At 38.1% G+C, this 22,534-nt stretch overlaps 1 protein-coding gene across 10 annotated transcripts in view; it reads right to left on the bottom strand.

The window, feature by feature from the left end:
• Positions 1–22,534, bottom strand: part of NT5DC1 (5'-nucleotidase domain containing 1) — a 241,575-nt gene that overhangs the window by 180,754 nt on the left and 38,287 nt on the right. The window lies entirely within an intron of this gene.

Raw genomic sequence — 22,534 nt, 5'->3', positions numbered from 1 at the left:
ATGTTTGTTCAATTATGCCCTCTTTGCACCTGATACAAACAAATAACTGTAATGCTATTGCATGATGTGTAATGCAGAATCTGGCTAAGAAAAGAAGAAAAAAGAAAAGAAACTGCTGCCAAACAAGAGAAAGATTCACCTACAACACAAATGGTCCTATGGGATCTCCTCTGTGTGGAATTAATTACAGACTCTCCTGCAAAGAATAATTCTGGAACTTATAACCACAGTGTTGAGCAGTCAGAGCAGCACTTGTAAATCCAGGTTAATTTACTCAGTATGTGATGGATTCTCTATCACTTGCATCTTTAAGTCAAGATTCATTATCTGTTTAAAATATATACTATAGCTCAAAACTGAAGTTATGGATTTGATGCAGAAATTACTGGGGGAGTTCCTTCGGCCTGCCATTATGCAGGTCAGACTAGATAGTCAGATTGGTGCCCTCACCCCTTAAAAATTATCCTGAATCTATGAATTGTGCAGGGTTGCACAATTTAGAGGCCCTATAAAGTGTTTTGGGAGCCAATTGGAAATCTGGTATTAGTTTATCAAACATGAAAAGAATCTTCAGTCCCACTGAACTCAAGTCTAGTTGAAGAAATCAAGTGACTGCCCACTGCAACGAAGTTTTGAAATTAGTGGCAGATTATAAACATCTGTTTTGGGGCCTGAGGAAGAAACTGTCTGTGAAGTGCAAGGGCTTTAATTAATTAAAAATTCCCTGATTCCTGATGCTGTAAGTCAGAATTCCAATGATGACCTTATCAGAGCAGAGAACATTCTTGGCTGTCATCCCTGCAGGGTCATTTTCATCACAATCCTGAGTCACATAGCAACTATGAAATGACAGAGTTAAGATCCAAGGCGAAAATTTATTTTGTAATGAAAAGTGAAAGTGTGTCAATATAAAGAATACTGAAAACTCTATTTTTAATCAAAGATGTCAGAGTAAAATGCAAGCTCAAAGAATGCTGCAATGCCTCTGAGTTGGCAAAGTGTTATTATGCCATTAGACTGAGAATGCTGTTTCCCAGGGAGGAAGCTTACAGAATAAGATAAAATTAGAAATACAAAACTTGCACTCACAATTAGATGTTGGCTCTGCCTGAAGTTTGAGGATCGTTTGCCTTTTTTTTCCCCCCTCAACAGCCTTTTTATAGGAGCTCATTCTAACTTAAGTCAATAGACAGTCCAATAGGTTCTGTGGTCTAACACTAAAGTTTGTTTTAATTTGCTGGCTGTATCATTTAAAAGGTCATTCTATTCTATTTAAATTTCTAAATTAATTATTTAAATTATTCTCTTTAAAGGTTAGTTCTCAATTGGTTTGGAATTAACTGTTGTCAGGCATTTTACAGTAAGAACGAAGTATGCAAACAACTATTTACACCTGTTGTCAACATCACTTCACATGAGGATATCCAAAATTGGAAATACTAGAAAGGCACATCTTTATTTTCATTCTCTCACCGGCCTGATTTTCGGAAGATGGCCTCTTTTCATTCATTTTTGTTTTGGGGAACTCCGGCAGACACATTCATCAGTTTTAACATCTGCACATGCAGCTGACAATATCTAACAGTTGCAAGACATAAGCTGTGTTTTGCACATGTACATTCTGTTGCCCGCACTGTGTGGCATAGAGTTCTACTACACCATCTTGGAATAAAAGATTGTGAAGGAGGAAGGAGTACATGGAGGGATATAGTGTGTGGGAGGTCACAGATGGGGAAGGAGACACAGGGGGTGCAGAGGTTATGGGACAGTGCACTGAATGGACCAGTGAAAGAAAGACATTTATCTATGTTCCGAGTTTAATGCTTAAAATTTCTACAGATGAAACTAAATGCTTAAATTTCCTCAGAATAAGGGTCTTCCCTTTTCTACCTCCCTTGCAGCCACTTCACTCTTTCACCATGCATAAAATCTGCAAGAAGGGAGTCTTGCTTTAACAAGCTACTGATAATGGGATAACCCTGAACAGAAAATGGGACTTTAGGATTGCTTTACAATTTTGTATTTTGAACTTGCAAATTCTAGAGAGCAACATTAAGGATGGGTGGGCGGGTAAGTCAGAAGACTTCATAGTGAGAAAACAGAGATTATGTGGCAATGGGGAATATTTCTAGGCATTCTTACTTGTGGGTATTTAAAAGTGAACAATTTCTGTGAAGAGTTTAATGTTTTGGGGGATTAGTTGGATTCCACTGAAACATACTTTCAACCTTGAAAAATAAGTAAACAGTTTGTCTGCAAAATGTATACATTACATATATGTATCTCCAAAGAATTGTAAGAAAAATATGCAAGTATTATTTTAAAGTTCCCACAAATGGATTAAGCGGGAGGAAGAGATTCCCTGATTCCTCCTACCCTTTTATAGAATCCCTTAGCTACAAGAACCTAGAACTATAAAAGGTATTAAAAGGTCATCATCCCTGCATCCGACCTGCATTAAAACTATTTCTAAAAGTAGTGAATTTGGCCACATAAAGCTACGGAGCCTGAATTAAATTTATATTCATTTTCATTTTCATTCATATTCAGTCTGAAGCATTTAAGCCCTGATTCAGCAAGATACCTAAGCACATGCTTAACTTTAAGAACACACAAAGAGTCTCACTAACAAACTTAAGCTTGTTCCTAGGTACCCTGCTGATGTCGGGGCAGTGAAGAATAATGTTTTTTCTGTGGAAAAATGTACCAGTAAAAATGTCTGAGCTATAAATGCAGAATGAGTTTCAGAGTCCTCACAAGGGACAGTATGCAGCTCCCCTTAAAAATCAAGATTACAGAGAGCAGGTTTAAAGGCTGCAATGTTAATGTTCTAAATTTACCAGTAAAAGTATCTTCTTTTTTGGGGCTTATGTAACAGCAAAAGTTCAACTCTCTTTAAATCCTTCATTATTTTCCAGAATACCATTTTTATAATTGTCTCATTATTGCTATTTTTAATACCATAGCACCCAAAAGCCTCAACCAAAAGAAACATCTAGTAAGTGACTGCCCCAGCCCTGAGGAGTTTATAATCTAAGATGCAATGTTGGGGTTTTCATGCGAGCCGGACAAAGCACAACAGCCAATATGGTTGGTAGCTAAGCCGTTTATCTGTTATTTTCTCATTGCTTTTATACACTCCTTTTAAATAATATTTTCAAACCCCCTCCAAGTCCATCACCCGGTCACGGAGACATCTCGTGGTCGAGCAGCCTCAGCACGGGCTATGCACGTGCGTCCTTCCTCTTGATTGGAGCACAGCTGTCCGCTATCTGGTTGTCAACAAAGTCTGGTGTTTGCCAGTTTGCCTGGGTCATGTTTCCAGCCTGTAATTCCTTCTCAAAGTTCATTAAGGTTCACCGCGACCTTAACTAGCTCATAAATATTCTTAATTAGCTCACAAATACACCATGTTCCCACAATGCAACAAGTGGACATAAACAAAAAAAGAGGGAGTGCAGGAGGGAGGATCAGAGTAACAATGACAAGAACATATGGTTACAAAATAAGTAGGCTGAGTTTTAAGTTAAAGTAACAAACAATATTAATGATTCTAGTAATTCTTACTGGTCACATACCTAGCCGTTGGGAGTTTACCATAGCAACGTAATAGAACTGGGTTTTAATGACGGGTTCTGAAGGAAACAAGGAGTGGCTTTATAAATTAATTTGGGGAGAGCATTTGTATATACAAGGGTCAGTAGAAAAGCATGCAGGTGCTTGCTCAAGCAGTGGGAATTGCTCAAGCAGTGGACACACATGAGAATGGTAACTGTTGGCTGAGCAAGAGACAACGTAAGAGGTTATAAGCCTGTTCAAACTCTTAAATATTTCAGCTTATTTACTTTTGTGTCAGTTTTTGAGTTATGTAGGCAAATTTAAAAGGATGAACATACTTGAAGCTCACAAAGCAAGTACATGGGAAAAGTCATCTATGCTATTCTCCAGCATTTGCTAAAGCAGTGCAATGCAGCATAAGAACTAATGAATTTCAGAGCTGAGTTTACATCTCTTGAAATTACATCTGAGTAACATTTCTCACAAAGCTATACCTTGTGACTAATCAGAAAAAAAAAAAAAAGTGTTCTAATACAATGGCACCCATATTTTTAATAGATTAATTAAGTAGTAAAAAGGGGACTTGAACAGATGAATGATTTGAACAATTATGTGGAATAATTATTTACAAATTCTTCAGTTTCAGAGGACTGTTTTCAAGCTTTGCTGCTCTTGACATATCTAATGGTGGACATTGCACACCAACATAACTCTCTAAAAGTTAGAATGTGTTGTCTGTTTACTGACTTCTCCCAGCTGTTGAATACATCTACTCTTAAATAATTCAGGATGCCTTTTTTTTTTTACCCAACAATCTGTTTCTTTTTAAAATCAGTTTTATATTTGAAAAGCTTATTTAATTAAAAATCGTTATATTATTTCTGATGTAACTGAGAAAATATAAAGACAGCTATATAGGTGTTTATACTCTTACTATATACTATGCTGCACAATTTTCATTTATATATAAACATACACACACACAAGCACCTATATAATGAAAATCATGAAGCATATTATAGTAGAACTATATACACATAATAGCAAATCATGTTAAATAGATTTAAACTTGTGGTGGAGTTTTTGTTTGAAAAGATCATCATAAACTGCCCTTACTATCTTACTATTACATAATATATTACTAGTTTTATTTGTTCAACAGATTTCAGTTACTAAGTTATCATGTTCATGTATCAGTGTATCTGTGCTAACCACATTTAAAGTCCTTCGGCGTTTTTTCTACAGGAAACAGAAAGTAGCTGAATAATACATGTTTTAAAAAATCACATTACAAAAGTCCTCACAGAATTTAGGAATCTTAAAAGGAATTTAGGGAAAAAACAGAATTCTTCCACTGGAACATTTGTTCTCCATTTTGTTGAACACTTACAATCATATACAGTATGCTCAATAGTCCATCATTAAAAAACAAGTATTTCAACATTAATACTAATGTTTACCCATTTTAAGATAAAAACATATTACTTCTCTTATAAAAAATCTACAGAATACTGGTGAGATAATATTTGATGGGGCCCCAGTTCTGTCTTGTATAACATATACCCAGATAACTGGCCTTTATCACCATTTTGTGCTCTCTTTACTCAGATTACATAAAATCTAATCAAATGCTTGTATTACAGAATAAGCTATCACAAAGGTGCCATCAACATGGGATTTTAGCCAAAATACTTCCACTAAAGTAATTGGGAATCAAGTATTAAAACCCCATAAACCATTTTGAAAATGTAGAGGAACTGTGTGTGTAACGTACACATAAAGCTTTTAGGTTTATTATTTTTATAAAATAATTTCATATTATGGCAAGTATTAGGGACTTTGTCAACTCTGCTAAAGTGGAGTTTGGCTGTTTTAAACATGGCAAAACATTAGCAATTTAAGAGCCAGGCCAAATTTTAGAAGAGGCTTTAGACTGCGAGACACTCTCTCACAAACTCACTGATAGAAGGAAAAAAACCAAGATTTTGTACTAGACTCTGGTTTATATATGTATTACATATAGTCTCAGAATCTTTATAGGCAGCTTCCTTAACTCTTACTACATATCACTCAAGATGATATGTGAGGTACTTGAAAAGATGCAAGATTTAATAATTTTTAAAAAAAATTAATAATTCCAGTGCTTCCTGCATGCTTATTCTCAAATCCATGTTGTTCTTGGGATCCAAATATGTAATTTAGAGCAAACCACAGGCTACAAAGTGAATGTATTCTAACAACTGCATTGGATACCAACCAAAACAGCCTAAACATTTCAGTGGTTATCAATGAGAAGAGCATATTTTCAGGATCTTGTAGTGCCTACACGTGTATATCATATACATCCATTTGATGAGAAGCCTCAGATACAGGACCTGAAATTCATTGTGGTGACCTGCCTCAAATGCTTCTAGCAGGCCAGCTGTGGAAGATCTGGGGTTATTTCAGTTCTCAAGATGGGCAGACAAGGCATTGGTTATAGACTGCTGCATACACATTTGTGGAAGCAGTTAGAAGGAAAGGCTGCCACAGAGGGGAGACTTGTTCATTTTTCAGGAATATCAAGTGATCACCACAGCGCTCACAGCCAGCTTGAAGCTGCAACATAAATCACAACATACCAGCACTGGACTGAACACTAAAACATTACACTACACTGATGGGGCCTCGTTAACTGGGCAGAGAGGGTGACTGCCTGTGCGTGTGTCTGAGAATCCTGTGGCTATGGGTTTATAGGCCTCTCTAAACTGGCCCTGAATGGAGTCCAAAAGAGAGAAGGTTCCCCACAATCTTGTATACAAGTGTTTCCCTAAGGAATCAGCCACATATGCAGCATCTCAGCAACAGTTTATTCCAAGTTTTCCTTGCTGAACACAAAATGAAAAGCAAAATATTTCCATCAGTAAGGAGAAATGCACAGTGTGCCTTCCCCGCAAGGAATCCATCTGATGATGTGCTGTAAGTGAGCCATGAATCACAGTTAGAAGTATGCGGATTTATGTTCTGCATTTGTTTTTCAAAACTCTAAGTTGACGTTATTGGGATGCTGTATGAAGAATGAAATTCACAAAAGCTTAAAAGTATGAGAAATTCTACAATAAAAAATTGCTATATAAAACTAAGTAACAGTAGGCCCTTTTTTACCTATGCATTTGGATTTTTTTGTGCATTCATCCAGTGGTGAATACATTTTATTTAATAATTCCTGTTTTGATGTTCAGTACAAAGAATAAAAATTCCTGTTGCCTACCCTGGAGCCAGTGATATACCTGTTGCCTGTCCCATGAAAAAACACACAAATTTCACCAAGTTCTAAGCCTTTGGAAAAAATCTCAGGCCTGGCCTGACCAGCAACCTGGGACTGGGTTTACGAAGTTAGTGGTGGGTCAGGCAAGAAAATGACCGGGTCAAGCAGGATGGGACAACAACAAAAAAACAAAGGTCAGATTTGTAGGGGAAATAGGAGAAAGAAGGGTCTTTGACCTTCTAGAACCCAGAAAAGTACCTTTGCTTAGAGCAGATAGCTGTGAACCCCCTTGAAAAATGGATGTCTCAACCACCTCTACTACTGCTATCAGTTAGCTCAAATGGCAGAGGTCTATGCTGTGGATCTAAAAGGTTGCAACCCTGCTGGTGAGCCCCAGGATTCAAAATGAAGAAATTTCTGTTTTTTAAAACCTAGGAAATTACACACAAAAAGTTACATTAAAAGAAAATTATTAAGGTTGCAAAGTCAAGCACTCATAAATTAGGAAATGCCAGAATTAAAGTTGCTTGTGCAACCTTAATTAACCCACCCTCTCCTTGTATGCACCCATTGTGATACAGTCTTACATTACATGCTCACATACTATTTTTTCCATGGACCACTGCCTCACTCAGTGCATTAGATGGACCTGCCCCAGTGCTCACTGAATGGGCAGTTATTCATATTTTGCTTTCTCCTCACTATTCAAAAGTGTGGCATAGGCCTTATTTACCGCACACTACTCAACCCTGTGCTCAGAGGACAGAATTATTAATTTCCTCATGAATTTTTTATGGTGCTCATCACTATAGAATCTGAGTATTTTACAAATGTTAGTAGGATTGCCAGGTGTCCAGTTTTCGACCAAAATGCCTGGTCAAAAAAGGACCTTGGGCAGCTGTGGTCAGCACCGCCATCCTGTCACGCGGTGCTGTGGGTCTCAGGCCGGCTTGGTCCTTACCTGTCCTGGGACACCGCGCTGTGCCCAGAAGCGGGCAGCAGGTCCAGCTCCTAAGCAGGGGGGCCACGGTATTCCACACGCTAACCCCCCGCCCTGAGCACCACGGCCAGGGAACCACGCCAACAGAAGCTGCGGGTGCGGTGCCTGCGGGCGAGAGCCGTACATGGAGTCTCCTGGCCCTCTCACCTAGGAACCGGACCTGCTGGCTTGCTTCAGAGCCCAGCGCAGTGCCAGGACAGGCAAGGGAGCCTGCCTTAGACCTGCTATGCCACTTGATCGAGAGCCACCTGAAGTAAGCCCATGCCCAACCCCATGCCGCAACCCCCTGCCCCAGCCCTGAGCCCCCGTTCTGCACCCCAAACCCCTCGATCCCAGCCCAAAGAACCCTTCTGCACCCCAAATTCCTCATCCCTGAACCACACCAGAGCCCGGAGCTCGTCACCACTAACCGCTGCCCCAGCCCGAAGCCCCCTCCCGCACCCTGAACTCCTCATTTCTGGCCCCACCCCAGAACCCACATCCCAAGCCCAGAGCCTTGGAGGTGTTCAGGGCAAGGGTGTTCAGTTTGGGGCCAATAAAAAGTTGGCAATCCTAAATGTTAGTTGATTTATTTTCTCAACACTTCAATGAAGAGAGGTGGTATTATTATATCCATAGGAAAATTAGGCACAGAGAGATTAAAGTCAAACGTTTCCACTAATTTTGAGTTGCAGTTTGAGATGCCTAAGACCTGATATGCAAACTACATAACACTATATAGCACTTTATATGCACAGAGCAGAGCTCCCACTGACAAGTTGCAGTTAGCGTTCAAAATTTCTGCAAATCAGACCCCAGGAGTCTCAAGTCAGGCACCCAGAAACTAAGAAACACTCATTAGTGGACATCTGTGAGAAGCATGGGTGAAGCAACTTGCCCAGCATCACACAGGAATTTTGTGGCACAGGTAGGGACAGAATCTAGTTCTCCATGGCAGCATTCAACTGCTTTCACCATGAGACCATCTTTTCTCTTCCCACAGTCCCCTGCTTCATTTATTGAACACCTGCCAACTTCTGCAATAAATAAGGTAGGGATTCTACAGAGAACAGTTTAATTCAATACACAACCCTGATTCCCAGAATAACTTCTAAGTACTTGCCTTTGCAAGATTAATGTTCTTTTAAACAAACCTGTTTCTGCAAATTCTGATCATTCCGGGTCAGATTCTTTGCTAGTGTAAATCAGTGCAGGTTTACTGACTTCAATACAGCTATTTACATTTAAGCTGATTGTACAGTACACAAATTAATTGCATCCCATTCATCATATATTGAAAGAGGAGTTTATGCAGTGACTCAGATGCTACAGTCCTTACCCACACCTAACTTTCACTGCAGTCAGGAGACTGTTTGCTTCAATAAATTCTTTGGGACATAGGTATAAAAACTGCAAGTACAATACACAAGTGTTTTTGCTGCCAGCAGCCTTTTTAGTTTTATGCATTAAGGAGTTGCAACAAAGAAATAACCTAGAGGCAATAATACAGATTCATCTGATGACTAATATGGCAAAAATGGCCTCAAAAATAGCACTGTCACCTTTGAGTCAGAAGGTCTTGAGCTTGAAAATCCATATTAGGGGCCTGATTAACCTGGGCTGGCATAAGTTTTCAACATGCACTCAAAGCTGGTGATTAACCCAAGCGAAAGCAGCAGTATGCCAAAATTGACAAAATGCAAATAAAGGGTACCAATGTGAAATTTCTAAAAATAGCTACAGCACTCAACCCAAGGTTTAAGAACCTGAAGTGCCTTCCAATATCTGATTGGGATGTGATGTCCCATGCTTTCGGAAGTCTTAAAAGAGCAACATTATGATGAGGAAATTACAAGCACCCGAACCAGCAAAAAAGAAAATCAACCTTCTGCTGGTGGCATCTGACTCAGATGATGAACATGAACGTGTGTCAGTCTGCACTGCTTTGGATCATTATCAAGCAAAACCCATCGTCAGCATGGACACATGGAATGGTTGAAGCATAAAGGGGCACAGAATGTTTAGCATATCTGGCAGATAAATATCTTGCTATGCCAGCTGCAACAGTGCCATGCGAAAGCTTGTTCTCACTTTCAGGTGACATTGTAAACAAGAAGCGGGCAACATTATTGCCTGCAAATATAAACAACTTGTTTCTCTGAGCGACTGGCTAAACAAGAAGTAGGACTGGGTAGACTCGCAGGCTCTAGAGTTTTATATTGTTTTATTTTTGAATGCAGGAGTTTTTTTGTACATAATTTTACATTTGTAAACTTTCATGATAAAGAGATTGCACTAAAGAACCTGCATTAGGTGAATTGAAAAAATACTAATTCTTTTGTTTTTTTACAATGCAAATATTTGTAATTAAAATAATATAAAGTGAGCATTGTGCGCTTTGTATTCTGTGTTGTAATTGAAATGAGTATATTTGAAAATGTAGAAAATATAAAAAAACCATTTAAATAAATGGCATTCTAATATTGTTTAACAGTGTAATTAAGCACAATTTATTTTTTAATCGCTTGACAACCCTAATGAACATACATTCCAGATGCTTTGAAAGGATAAGTTACCCAGTGAAAAACAGGGTAAGTAAGTTTGTGTTTAAATAACATGATGGTGTTTAACGACATTCAGTTTGGTATAAAAATATTTCAGACAAGATAAATAAATATGTTCTCAACACTAAAACCTAATAGCAATGGAGGCCAAATCCTAATGCAGTAGTCATAGCACATGCTACACTTAAAATTAATAGTAATTACAATATCAATTTTATTCTGCAGTATTTCAAATCCTATCGTTCATTTTAATTATACATCATTAAATCCTAATTTCTAATTATCATGGTTAATTCATAATACTGATACTGCAACCAGCATAAATAAAATCCATCAACAAGCAAGCACCCAACACAGATTGCTCATTTCAAGAAATGTTATTCATGTTTAGTGCTAAAGTTAGCTACATTCTGCACTTATTTCCTCTAGTCTTCACTTTTATCATTGACTATTTATATCAGTCATAAAGAATCATTAAAACTTTAGAGTTATTTACACTAAAAGAATTAATCCCACAGTGTTTCCAAATAAATTCCATGGCCCTCATTTTGGGCCTTGTTATGCATTGCTTACCATATTTGAGAGGTATGTGCCCAACAATAAATCGTGTATCCAAAAGGCAAATTAAACGGGAAATTAAATCCTTAGCCTTGCTCAGGAGAGATCATCAATGTACTTTGTCACTGCAGATTAAGGGAGAGGATCACTCTCAATTCCTGGTCCCTTCATGAATAAAACTAATAGCCCTCCATCCTCAAAGTACTCGGAGGCTGGCTATCTCAAGAGCAGCAAGGGAAAGGTTAAGGAACTTCATTTAATGACATAAGTGACTATGGAGTGAAGAGAGAGGCATAATAGACACACAGCAAAACAAGTATTAGCTAAAACACTTATTCCTCTTGAATGCATATAAGAGTAGCCACTGGAGTTGATGAATATCCATCTCTGCCACACAATAAGGGCCTAACTTTTTTGTATTCCTGCTGCATATCATGTAATTGGAACCAGGAAATATAGATCAGTCTCTTACAAGCTCTCTCGTGTTTTACATTCTCACTACATATCAGAAATAAACTGCTCAACAAGTGAAACCACCTGAATCCCTCAGGTTGGAATGGACCTGTCTAGACACTGCTTAGGCTTTGGAAAATCATCATAACATTTCAAAAAATATCTGTCAAATACCTGTAGAGCAGATTCTCATAACATACATACATCTACTGTATAAATAAGAATAGCAAAAAGCTATAGGCGGAAAAGTCTGACATAAATATGGCTCAAATGCCAACTACTTCTCAAACAATTGAAAAGATCAAGCAAAAAACACAAATGACTCATCCTTACAATGCACTGACAGAGTATTCTACATGGTGGTCTCACAGAAAAACTCTAGGCAGAAACCAAACCAGACTTCATCTCATTGGTACTATGGAGAGGAAAGTACTACTTCATAATGATGGGATTTTGTATCATATTCTATTTGCTTTTTTATAGTTTGTATATTGCCCTCATCACAGTTCCAGTAGTGCATTAAGTGACACTGCTTACATCTGTCACCTGTGGTTCGTTCTCTCTCCTCATCCTCTCCCCAAGGGAGATTTCTTTGTGCACTGTAAAGTGGTCTCCAACTCTTATGATTTTATTGGGAGTCTAATGCTACTTGGTGTTTTTCTTAAAGCTCTAGACCCTGGAATCATGTCAATGAAACAAACTCAGCATTCCTTTAAAACACAAACAAACAAACAAACAAACATTTTTCTCGCCTTCCTGGTCTCAGACAAATGCTTGAAAACATAACCCCCAAAGGCGCTAAATTTGGAGGGCAAATGAAAAGATCTCCAAATATATTTTGAAATCTCATGATTTTAATCCAGTCTCATGATTTGGGAGCTCACTCATGTTTTTTGACTACTTGGAGTTGGGAATGCTGAGAGAGTAGGGATGTTCTGTTTGTTTGTCACCCTTCTATTTCAAAATGCACACACACACAGGACTAGCACTGGTGGCTAGCACTCTCATTAAACTTACTGGAGAATTTTCCATGAGTAAAATTCCACATGTTTGAACTCACAATGCATTAGGAACAGAAAATATAGAAAGCTGCACAAAAAACAAAAATAAAAAAATGAAGTTCTTCAAAATATTTTAATGTACATAAGAAAATAAACAGTATTAAAAATGTCCTGACTTTTCTGTTTTAAAAAACTCTATTTTTAAAATAAACTCAGACAACATTTATTGTTCTGGCCCTAAAAGAAAGTCTTGAACCCATGAATGTTTTTACTTCAGCACCTGTTTTTAAATAGGAAGCTCTCCTCAGACTTGTGCCAGCTGACAAAACCACAGCAGGTAACAAATCCAATGAATGTAACTATTCAGCAGGCTTGCAAACCTGCTATGATAGGTACACTTTGCAAAATAGTTCATTTTTAGCTACCAGGTTTCAGACAACGGATGTGAAAGAGTCCCCTAGTTATGTAGTGCATAATGAAGTAACTTGAATTTTTTTTCACCTAGAAGGGTGTAGGTTTAGATATTGTCTTTCCTGCAGCATTTCTTCCACTTTCAGACCTCACTGGAGGGTGGGGAATGAATGTAAGAACTCAGCCTAACAGCCAGAGAAGAATGACAAACTAAATCTCTGATTCCCTTGGGGAAAACTGGAGAGTAAATAAACCTAAAATGCAGGAACATGTTTTCCTGATATCTTTTCACATCTTGTTTCTGACAATACTGATCAAATTAATGGTGCTAGACTGGTAAAATGACAGCAAGTCTCTGAATCTGAGGGGGCAGGGCTGTCTAAAATTTTAAAATGCCCTAAGGCTATGTCTACACTATGGCCCTACAACTGCACAGCAGTACAGCTGTGCCTCTGTAAGATCTTTCATGTAGCTGGCCTTTGCCGGCAGAAGAGAGCTCTCCTGCTGGCATAAGGACACCTCTTCCAATGAGCAGCATTAACTATGTCAGCAGGAGAGCCTCTCCAGCAGACATAGTGCTGTTCACAAACCATCACTTTTGCCGGTGAAACTTATGTCAGTCGGAGCGAGGTGCTTGTTCACACCTCTGACTGACAAAAGTGGTAGTGTAGACAAAGCCAAAGTGATTTAGGAGAGGCCGTGGCCGGGGACCCAGCAGGCAGCAGCATGCCACTAAAATCCTGCCCGCCCTGACCCTCTCTTCTTCTCCGCCCCCCCCCCCCCGCAGGGGTAGATGAAGAAGAGCACCTTCTTCTGCAGAGCAGCCAAGCTCCCCTTTCCCGCCTCTTCCCTCAGCGTGCTGGGGTTCCCTGCCTCTCCTCCGCTCCCTCTCTGCCTCCGATCAGCTGATGACCCTTGTGGGGGGGGGGGGGAGAAGCGAGCTGCAGCGTGCTCGCTGCTCTGGGGAGGAGGCAGAGAAGAGGTGGAGATGGACGGTGGAATCAGGGCATATCCCCTCCAGCTCCCTTCCATGAGCCACTCTGGGCAGGAGGTTAGGATCACCCTGACCCTGCACACCCCCAGCCCTGACTCTTTACCCCCCCACATACCCAGCCCTCCACTCCCCATGCCCTGACTCTTGCACCCCCCACATTCCCACCTGCATCCCTCAGACCAAATGGGAGCTGCCCAGTTAAGCACTCCACACCCAAACCTCCTGTCCCAATCCTGAGCCCCCCAACGCCCAGCCTGCTCTTTCACCCCCAGCCCTGTGCTCAGTGCACTCCCACCCTCAGCTCAGTGCAGAGAGAGAGAGAGGAAGAGAATGGGCTAGAATCAGGGAGAAGGTAGGTACCTTCTCTATGTGGGCAAGGCTGGGATCCCAGACCAGCAGCAGGCTGAGTGGGGCCAGCAGACAGGACCCTGGCTGGCAGGAGCCAACGACGGAACCCCAGACCTGAGTCGCTCAGCCCACTGCCGGTCTGGGGTCCCGGCCACCAGCCCCACTCAACCCACTGCAGGTCTGGTGTTCTGGCTGCCAGCAGCTTGCCAGCCGGGGTCCCGCCACAGGCCCCGCTCAGCCTGCTGCTGGCCTAGGTGAATGGAACCCCAGCTGGCAGTGGGCTGAGCGGGCCAGCGAAGTAGATCAGCATTTTAATTTAATTTTAAATGAAGCTTCTTAAACATTTGAAAAACCTTGTTTACTTTACATGCGACAATAGTTTAGTTATATAATATATAGACTTATAGAGAGAGAGACCTTCTAAAAAAAACGTTAAAATGTATTACTGGCTCATGAAAACCTTAATTAAAGTGATAAATGAAGACTCAGCACACCACTTCTGAAAGGTTGCCACCCCTGGTTTATGGCATCAAATCAAGGCCTTGTGGAAGTGAGGGCCAGAGTAACAATAACAAAAACTCGGGGCTTATGTAGACTAGCTACCTGAACAATGTGCATGTTTTTAAACTCTTATTTAAAAAAAAAGCACTCAAAAATGGAAAATTTTCACTGAGATCAAGAAATTTGATATTAACTCCCACCCCAGCACAAATTTGATCAGCATTGCCAGAAAAGAAAAAGAAAAAGAAAAAAAAAACAGCTTGCAAGCAGTGTGTCCAAAGATGCTGAAAAGCATGTTCCTGAATGTAGTTTCCTCCACCCACTTGTTGCATTGTACCTAATTTATGATCATAAACTCTTTTGGGATAGTAACTGTCTCATATCATGTGTCTGTACAATCCCCAGCACAATGGGGTTAGAAAACTTCACAGGGGGCTCTGGGCACTGTTACAATAATTAAATAATAATGCAATCCTCCTCAGAGTCATATAGATCAGTAAACTCAGGTCACTGAGTTAATTTATAGGACGATCAAAAGTATTTCCTAAAGCCGCATACTGGTTAGTTGGCACAGCTGAAGGTAAACAGACTTAGCAGAAATACTGTTATAAATAAAAATTGGGTGGTGCCTGGTTAAAAATATCTTATGCTAAAAAGGAATGTTATGGTCAAAAGTTACCTTACATAACCAAATACCTAGTGCCAAAATAAACACCTACCATCCTTCCATGTGAGCTTGAATGAAGGACATTTATTCCGCCACCATTACAACTGTTAAAGTAGAGCTGTAAAGTGATTTTAAAAATTAATCACGATTAATTGCGCTGTTAATATTAGCATACCATTTATTTAAATATTTTTGGATGCTTTCTACTTTTTCAAATATATTGATTTAATTACAATGTAGAATACAAAGTGTACAGTGCTCACTTTATATTTATTTTATTACAAATATTGCACTGTAAAAACAAAAGAATAGTATTTTTCAATTCACCTAATGCAAGTACTGTAGTGCAATCTCTTTATCATGAAAGTTGAATTTACTAATGTAGAATTACGTATAAAAAAACTTCATTCAAAAATAAAAACAATGTAAAACTTTAGAGCCTACAAATCCACTTAGTCCTACTTCTTGCTCAGCCAGTCTCTCGACAAATTAGTTTGTTTACATTTGCAGGAGATAATGCTGCCTGCTTCTTGTTTACAATGTCACCTGAAAGTGAGAACAGGTGTTCACATGGCAACTGGTCGTAATCGACGTCACAAGATATTGACGTGCCAGATGCGCTAAAGATTCATGCTTCAACCACCATTTCAGACGACATGCATCCATGCTGATATACGGCAGAATGTGGGCAAAACAGAGTAGAAGGTATACAATTCTCCCCCAAGGAGTTCACTCACAAATTTAATTAACGCATTATATTTTTAATGAGTGTTATCAGCATCGAAGCATGTCCTCTGGAATGGTGGCCAAAGCATGAAGGGGCATATGAATGTTTAGCATATCTGGTACATAAATACCTTGCAATGCCAGCTACAAAAGTGCCATGCGAATGCCTGTTCTGTTCTCACTTTCAGGTGACATTGCAAAATGAGAAACAGACAGCATTATCTCCCGTAAATGTGAACAAACTTGTTTGTCTTAGTGGCTGGCTGAAGAAGAAGTAGGACTGAGTGGACTTGTAGGGTCTAAAGTTTTACACTTCTTTGTTTTGAGTGCAGTTATATAACAAAAAAAAAAATCTACATTTGTAAATTGCACTTTCACAATAAAGAGGTTGCACTACAGTACTTGTATGTGGTGAATTGAAAAATAGTTTATCATTTTTACAAATATTATTTTGCAATATTTGTAATCAAAATAATAATATAAGGTGAGCACTATACACTTTGTATTCTGTGTTGTAATTGAAGTCAATATATTTGAAAATGTAGAAAAACATCCAAAAATATTTAATAAATTTCAATTGGGATTCCATTGTTTAACAGTGCGATTAAATCTGTGATTAATTTTTTTGAGTTAATCGCATGAGTTAACTGCAATTAATTGACAGCCCTAGTTCAAAGTATAAGTGACATGAATCTAAAAAATGACAATACCAAGCTATATGGCAATACATCACAATTTTTAAACAGCCTCTCTCTGGTATTCTGGGGTGAGTTCTGCTTATATATCATGAATGGATGAGACAGTATTTCCCGGCAGACTAACGTAACCAAGCATCCATTAATTTACTAGTCTGCAAAGACGACAGCGGAAAAAATCCTATTTATTTTACAATTAGTTTAGATAAAATAATTCTCCCCATGGATTATATATATATATATAGTATATATATATTATATATATATATATAGATATATAATATATAGATATAATATATACACACACACACACACACGACACACACACTTTCTAATTGCTAGTCTGCATTTTAAATTAGAAGATATGACTACTCCAAAGTAAGAGAAGCAGTACTACAAAGTACTTCAAGGTCCTAACTTATCCACAGCGATTTCATGCCATCTGCATGGCCTCAACATTCCCGGCAGCTATGGCAGCTATGGTGCTTTCAATATTTTAACAAGAAACTTCCATTTCTTCCGTTTTCCTTATGTAAACTCTATACCAGTGTACAGATAGGACGAGTGAGTGACTGAGAAATCCGGAAGTATGTTTTCCTGTTTTAAAAAGACTTTCTAATATCTTTAACCAAGGAAAGGGCTTCAACACTTTGTGACAAAAAGAGCCCTTGGCTGAAAATATTTATATTTTGTCAGTTAAATATTGAATAAATTGACAGTCTAGCATCGGAGTAGTCAAGAGGCCCCCACCTGCTCTGGCCCAGGGCCCCACAAAATGGTAATCCACCTCTGGTCATGTTAATCCTGCAGCGATGATGCAGTAGGTCAAACACACACATACACCATGCCCTTGTGGAACTCTGTTCAAGTTAATGGGCAGTCAGATCCATCCATACAGAGTAACTTGCAAGATCAGGGCCAAAGCCACACCATTTTTCTAACTATGACTCTCAGCCTGCAAAGATTTACATACGGGCTTAGGGTTATGGATCATGAGGGGATTCCACAAAGGTCGTTTCTTTAAATAAACATGTGTATTTAATTATGAATAATGTCATTCATTCAGGAAACAAACGTCATGTACCTATAACAAAGTGTATATGCCCAGTTAAAAAGAAACTGCAACTCTCTGATAATTACTTCTTCTTATCCAGGAAATTCAAATTTTATTCTTTCTTAGAACAGGAAATATTATATTGCAGTAAAATTATTACTTTTCAGACTTTCAATTGCTATTTTAAAGACTTCTTTGTTAATGAAAAAGATACCTGTATTTGAATGCAAATTTCAAATACACATTAAGTGTATTTAAGTGGCCAGTCCCCATGATCAGATGTTCAAATAAACACAGGTGTTTTTATTTAATGTTCTGTTACTGGATATAGACATACACAAGTATGTGCGTATATATGGAACCCCACACATCACACGTATGCTTACAGCTAAATCCTGGCATGATAGTCCACCAGAGAAAGCTCACAGCAGTAGTGGGAACATGAGGAAGAAGAAAACCACAAGCCCACCTCAGTTTCCCACCACCACAAAAAAACAAACTAAACCCTAAACCAAACCACCCCATGAAGCAGCATTCCAGGGTGGAGTCTGGCATAAATCTAGATTCAACAGATGTGTGTGTATGCATGTCTTCTGACCCAACAATTGTCCTTATTCCACACATGTGTTCACACAGAGATTATTCATCCTCCTGGCAGTAAATGGGATGAGAGGAAACAAGACTGTCAGCTAAATATGGGTGTACATTACTTTTGTAGCAAGAGTGTGCCTATTTGGGAGGTATAATACATTGGTCTAGAAATTAACATGGAATGTAAGAAGTTTTATGTGTACAGAACTATAGTCAGATGTTCCTAACTTTATTTCTTAACCCATATTGTCAGATTGGCAACATTTTCCATGGAGGGCTTCCTACTTATTACAGCTAAATTTTAAAAAAAAAACAAAACTATTTTGTTTTTTTTCCAGGTAATTCCAAAAAGACTGTTAGTTTTGCTCAGTTTTACCATCTGAAAAATAAAATTCTTTATGTTTGTGCTTTGGGCGTGTAACTCAAGTAATGGCTGAGTGGGATTCTCATGGGAATTTACAATGACACTAACTTCTAAACTAAGCAGCATAAGAAACTTAATGGTCAACTTCAGTCCAAAATTTAGTTTTCTGAAAATTAAGCAACTGAAAATAGGGGGCTCACCAAAAAAGTGACAACTCAGTTATGTAAGCTTTCTCTAAAAATTACCAACCTACTTATACACACAAGGAATATAAGTAAGGAATATAAGAACAATTCTGAAGGACATATTCAGAGTAGAGTTTCCTTATGAACATGGAACATAAAATTATCTGAGGGTGGCCATAAGAAGAATGGAGAAAGAACACCACATAATACAACATCAGTTAACTTACTGCATCAACCATGACCTTGTTCACACAAAAGTATTGTTCAGAAGAGTATCTGCACAGTTGGAAACCCGATACCAGACTTGACAGTCCACTGGTTTTTTTTCCAGCACAATAAGTTATGTTTCAGGATATTTGTCATAAGCCCTATTTTTTTCCAGGACTCAAAGTCACCTGGGCAGAGAACAACGATTTAAACAAAAGCACACTGTGGGCGAGTTTCAGTTGAGTGTAGGACATGCAGCTGTGCTGCAGCCTGTTTACAACCATTTCATCCAATCTTTGGGATGGTGGTTGCAGCTCTTCTGTGCCTACCAGGCATGAGATCCCTCCTCACTGATCTGTTCGTTATTAATAGTACATCATAGGCATAGATCTAGTAGTTACTGTCCAGGCTGGCACAGAACACTCCTCCATGCCAGCATGGAGAAGGTGCTAATGGGGAAGATGGCACAGCGGGGATGCCCAGCTGTGCAGCCCCAATGAAAGGCTATCAGAGAGCTTTCACTCTCTCAACAAAAGGAATGAAGTTAATCAAATGAGGAATGTTTGGCTCCAGTTAACAATAGTGCAGTTACTTTTATTTGTATTTGTTTTTCAATAACCTCCACAGTTTTAGAGGGCTACATTCCATAGAAACATAAGCGGTACCTGGTATATTCATGAATCAGGCCTTGAACCACGACTCTACTGCCTACTTACATTTGCATTAACATAAGGATCAATCAACACTATAATATAATGCAAAAACCTGATCATTTATAAATGTATAGCTCTTTTAGAAATGTTCATATTTAACTTTTATTGAGAATGCTTTTAAAAAGTAACATGCATGCTATGTTTAGCCTTGGAAATTCACACTAAATTCAGAAGGTCATTTTCTTTATGTCCTATTATTTCTGCTTTTATGTCATGTTTGAATGATTCAGGATATGAATGATTCAGGAACTGAAATTTACTACATGATATTCTAGAATTGATTAATGATGACAAGGAGCTAAAATATAGTGAGACCATCTGTCACTGTTTACCAAGTAGAAAAGTCATAACAGGCAGAAATGGTCAATATAGCGAAATTTATTTCAATGGGCTTAGTATGGCCAGTGCTAATCTATACTTTGAATAAACAGAGAGATTTGCTAAGAGTGGACTAAACTGTAATGAAGTTTGACCCAATACAATAAATTAATGGTGGTTTAAACATAATGAGTCAAACCATTAAATAGGAACTTGTGGACCTCTCTATAATGCACCATAAACAACCCTGCATTGAACCAGAACCTGAAACAAAAGTCATTTACTGCATATGGAAAAATTCTGAAAAAAATAAACGTAAGCTTGTATTACATCTGTATGATTTTTCAATATGCAATAAAATCAATTATTTCAATAAATTAATAAGACTGAATGTAACAAATAGAAATAGTAGTATTGCATTGTATAACAAGTTTCTTTATGAATGAATACTTCATTGCATATAAACAGTCTCTATATATGGACTATTTATTTGATGTGTTGTATATCTAAGACAACATAACAGAAACACCACACATATAGATACTTTCTCCCTAATTTACTTCTTCTATTTCATTTTATGCACAAGCACAATAAGTGGTTCAGATGGCTTCAGAACTGTACAAATCCCTAATTAACACAAAAGAGACATATTATAAGCCCCTTACATCACACACTGGTGAGCAGTTACTCACTCAAGTAATCTCCACTGACTTCAATGGAGCTAACGCCTGAAAGTAGCTGCTCAAAGATAGTAGAAGTTCACAATCTATGAAACTACATTCCTTAAAAATGTATGCAGAAAATCCTTTTTAAAAAAGTAACACATATCTACCCACTTACAAGTTTAAGCTTTTTCCAATGCTACCTCTCTCAATCCTGAAAACAAAGGGATATGAAATAATTTAAGAAAATGTTCATCACGACGAGTATAGTTTCACCAAAATCACATGAAATACAATATAGTAAGAAAAACTCCAACCTGTTCTAGCACGCCTGCCCAAGATCCCTCCCCCTAATTAGTGCTTATGACTTTTAGGGAGGATCTTAAACACAGTGCAACTTGACTTAACAAGGGAACAAACAGTATAAATACCTCAGAAGGATACTTGAAATAACAGCTTCTGTTCTGCGCACCCGTGGTGGAAGACCACCTCAGTAGCCTACTGAAAGGCTACTACATATTTGGAACTCTACAATATTCTGGTATGCTATGGTTTCATTCCTTTTCATTTGGCTTCCAATTTAACTTAACCATAGGTCTGACAGAATTCAATTTTAATTATTTTCCTAAATTTTGATAGATAGATATTATCTATGTTCATTTTTTTCTATTTTATTTATTTAAATTTTCACAATTGGGCAAAATTAGGGGTTTTAAGCCATTTTTTTCAATTGTTATTGATTTAAATGTTCTCAGTTGCAGGAAATTATGGGGGGGTGTAAGGCAATAGTAGAGTCAGACAATAATTTAACGATAGATGTTGAGATTCAAAAAATTAAAACTTTATAACCATTAAAATAAAAATTGTCAATATCATGTCAAAATAGACGAAGTTAATATTCTTAAATCAAACTTCGAAAAGTTTTTCAAGCAGCATTTTTCTTATCTTGCCTATCTACAAATTTGATTGTTATCAATGGAAATATGTTTTCATCAGTTTGTGTATGTATGGCAAAATCAACATTTATCATACAAATCTAATCCTTCCTTATACAGACAGAAGTTTCCTGGGGCTTTTTAAGAGCAAGTGCCAGTATCCCTGCTGCCAAAAAGGAAATTACTTCCAAAGACTAATGGTGAAATCTTGGCCGCAGTGAAGTCAATGTGGGTTTCACTATTGATGTCAATGGAGTCAGGATTTTACCCTTTATAGATACAGTGTTAATTAGAAGGAGGCGATGCTGCCATGTTGCAATGCATATGAGAGAGACTTTTCCCTGATTCTAGAGGATTCAAGCTATGCTGCTCCTAAACCTAGTTTTGGAAGCCTCAAGAGGCTGGCATGCCATAACATTATAGAACCGAATAGCAAACTGACTTTTTTTCTGAAAGGAATTTAAATTGGTATATATTTTATATATTTAATTAAAAAACCCCAAACTGTTGATTGGAAGAGTATGGGACAGAATCTGATCTGGTAAGATTACAGATTTTATATATCTATACTTAAAAAAATGTATTTAAAACATTTAACCACTTTCTCTAACTAAAACTGGTATACTTTAAGAAATCCACTAGAAATATATAGATTTGGGAGCAGTTTTGTATAAAGCAGTTCTGAACTTGTAATGTTAACTATTTTAAATACAACTTATTTGTTCATTGCTGCGAAACCTAAACTGATCAATTTATTTTGTTTAAAAAGAACGATCATTTGCATAAGTATTTTTCCTCTTTAA

This window comes from Dermochelys coriacea, chromosome 3 (assembly GCF_009764565.3).
Source record: "Dermochelys coriacea isolate rDerCor1 chromosome 3, rDerCor1.pri.v4, whole genome shotgun sequence".
Taxonomy (NCBI): domain Eukaryota; kingdom Metazoa; phylum Chordata; order Testudines; family Dermochelyidae; genus Dermochelys; species Dermochelys coriacea.
Note: the sequence above shows the minus strand (reverse complement) of the source record. Positions and strands in the feature narration are given on the sequence as shown.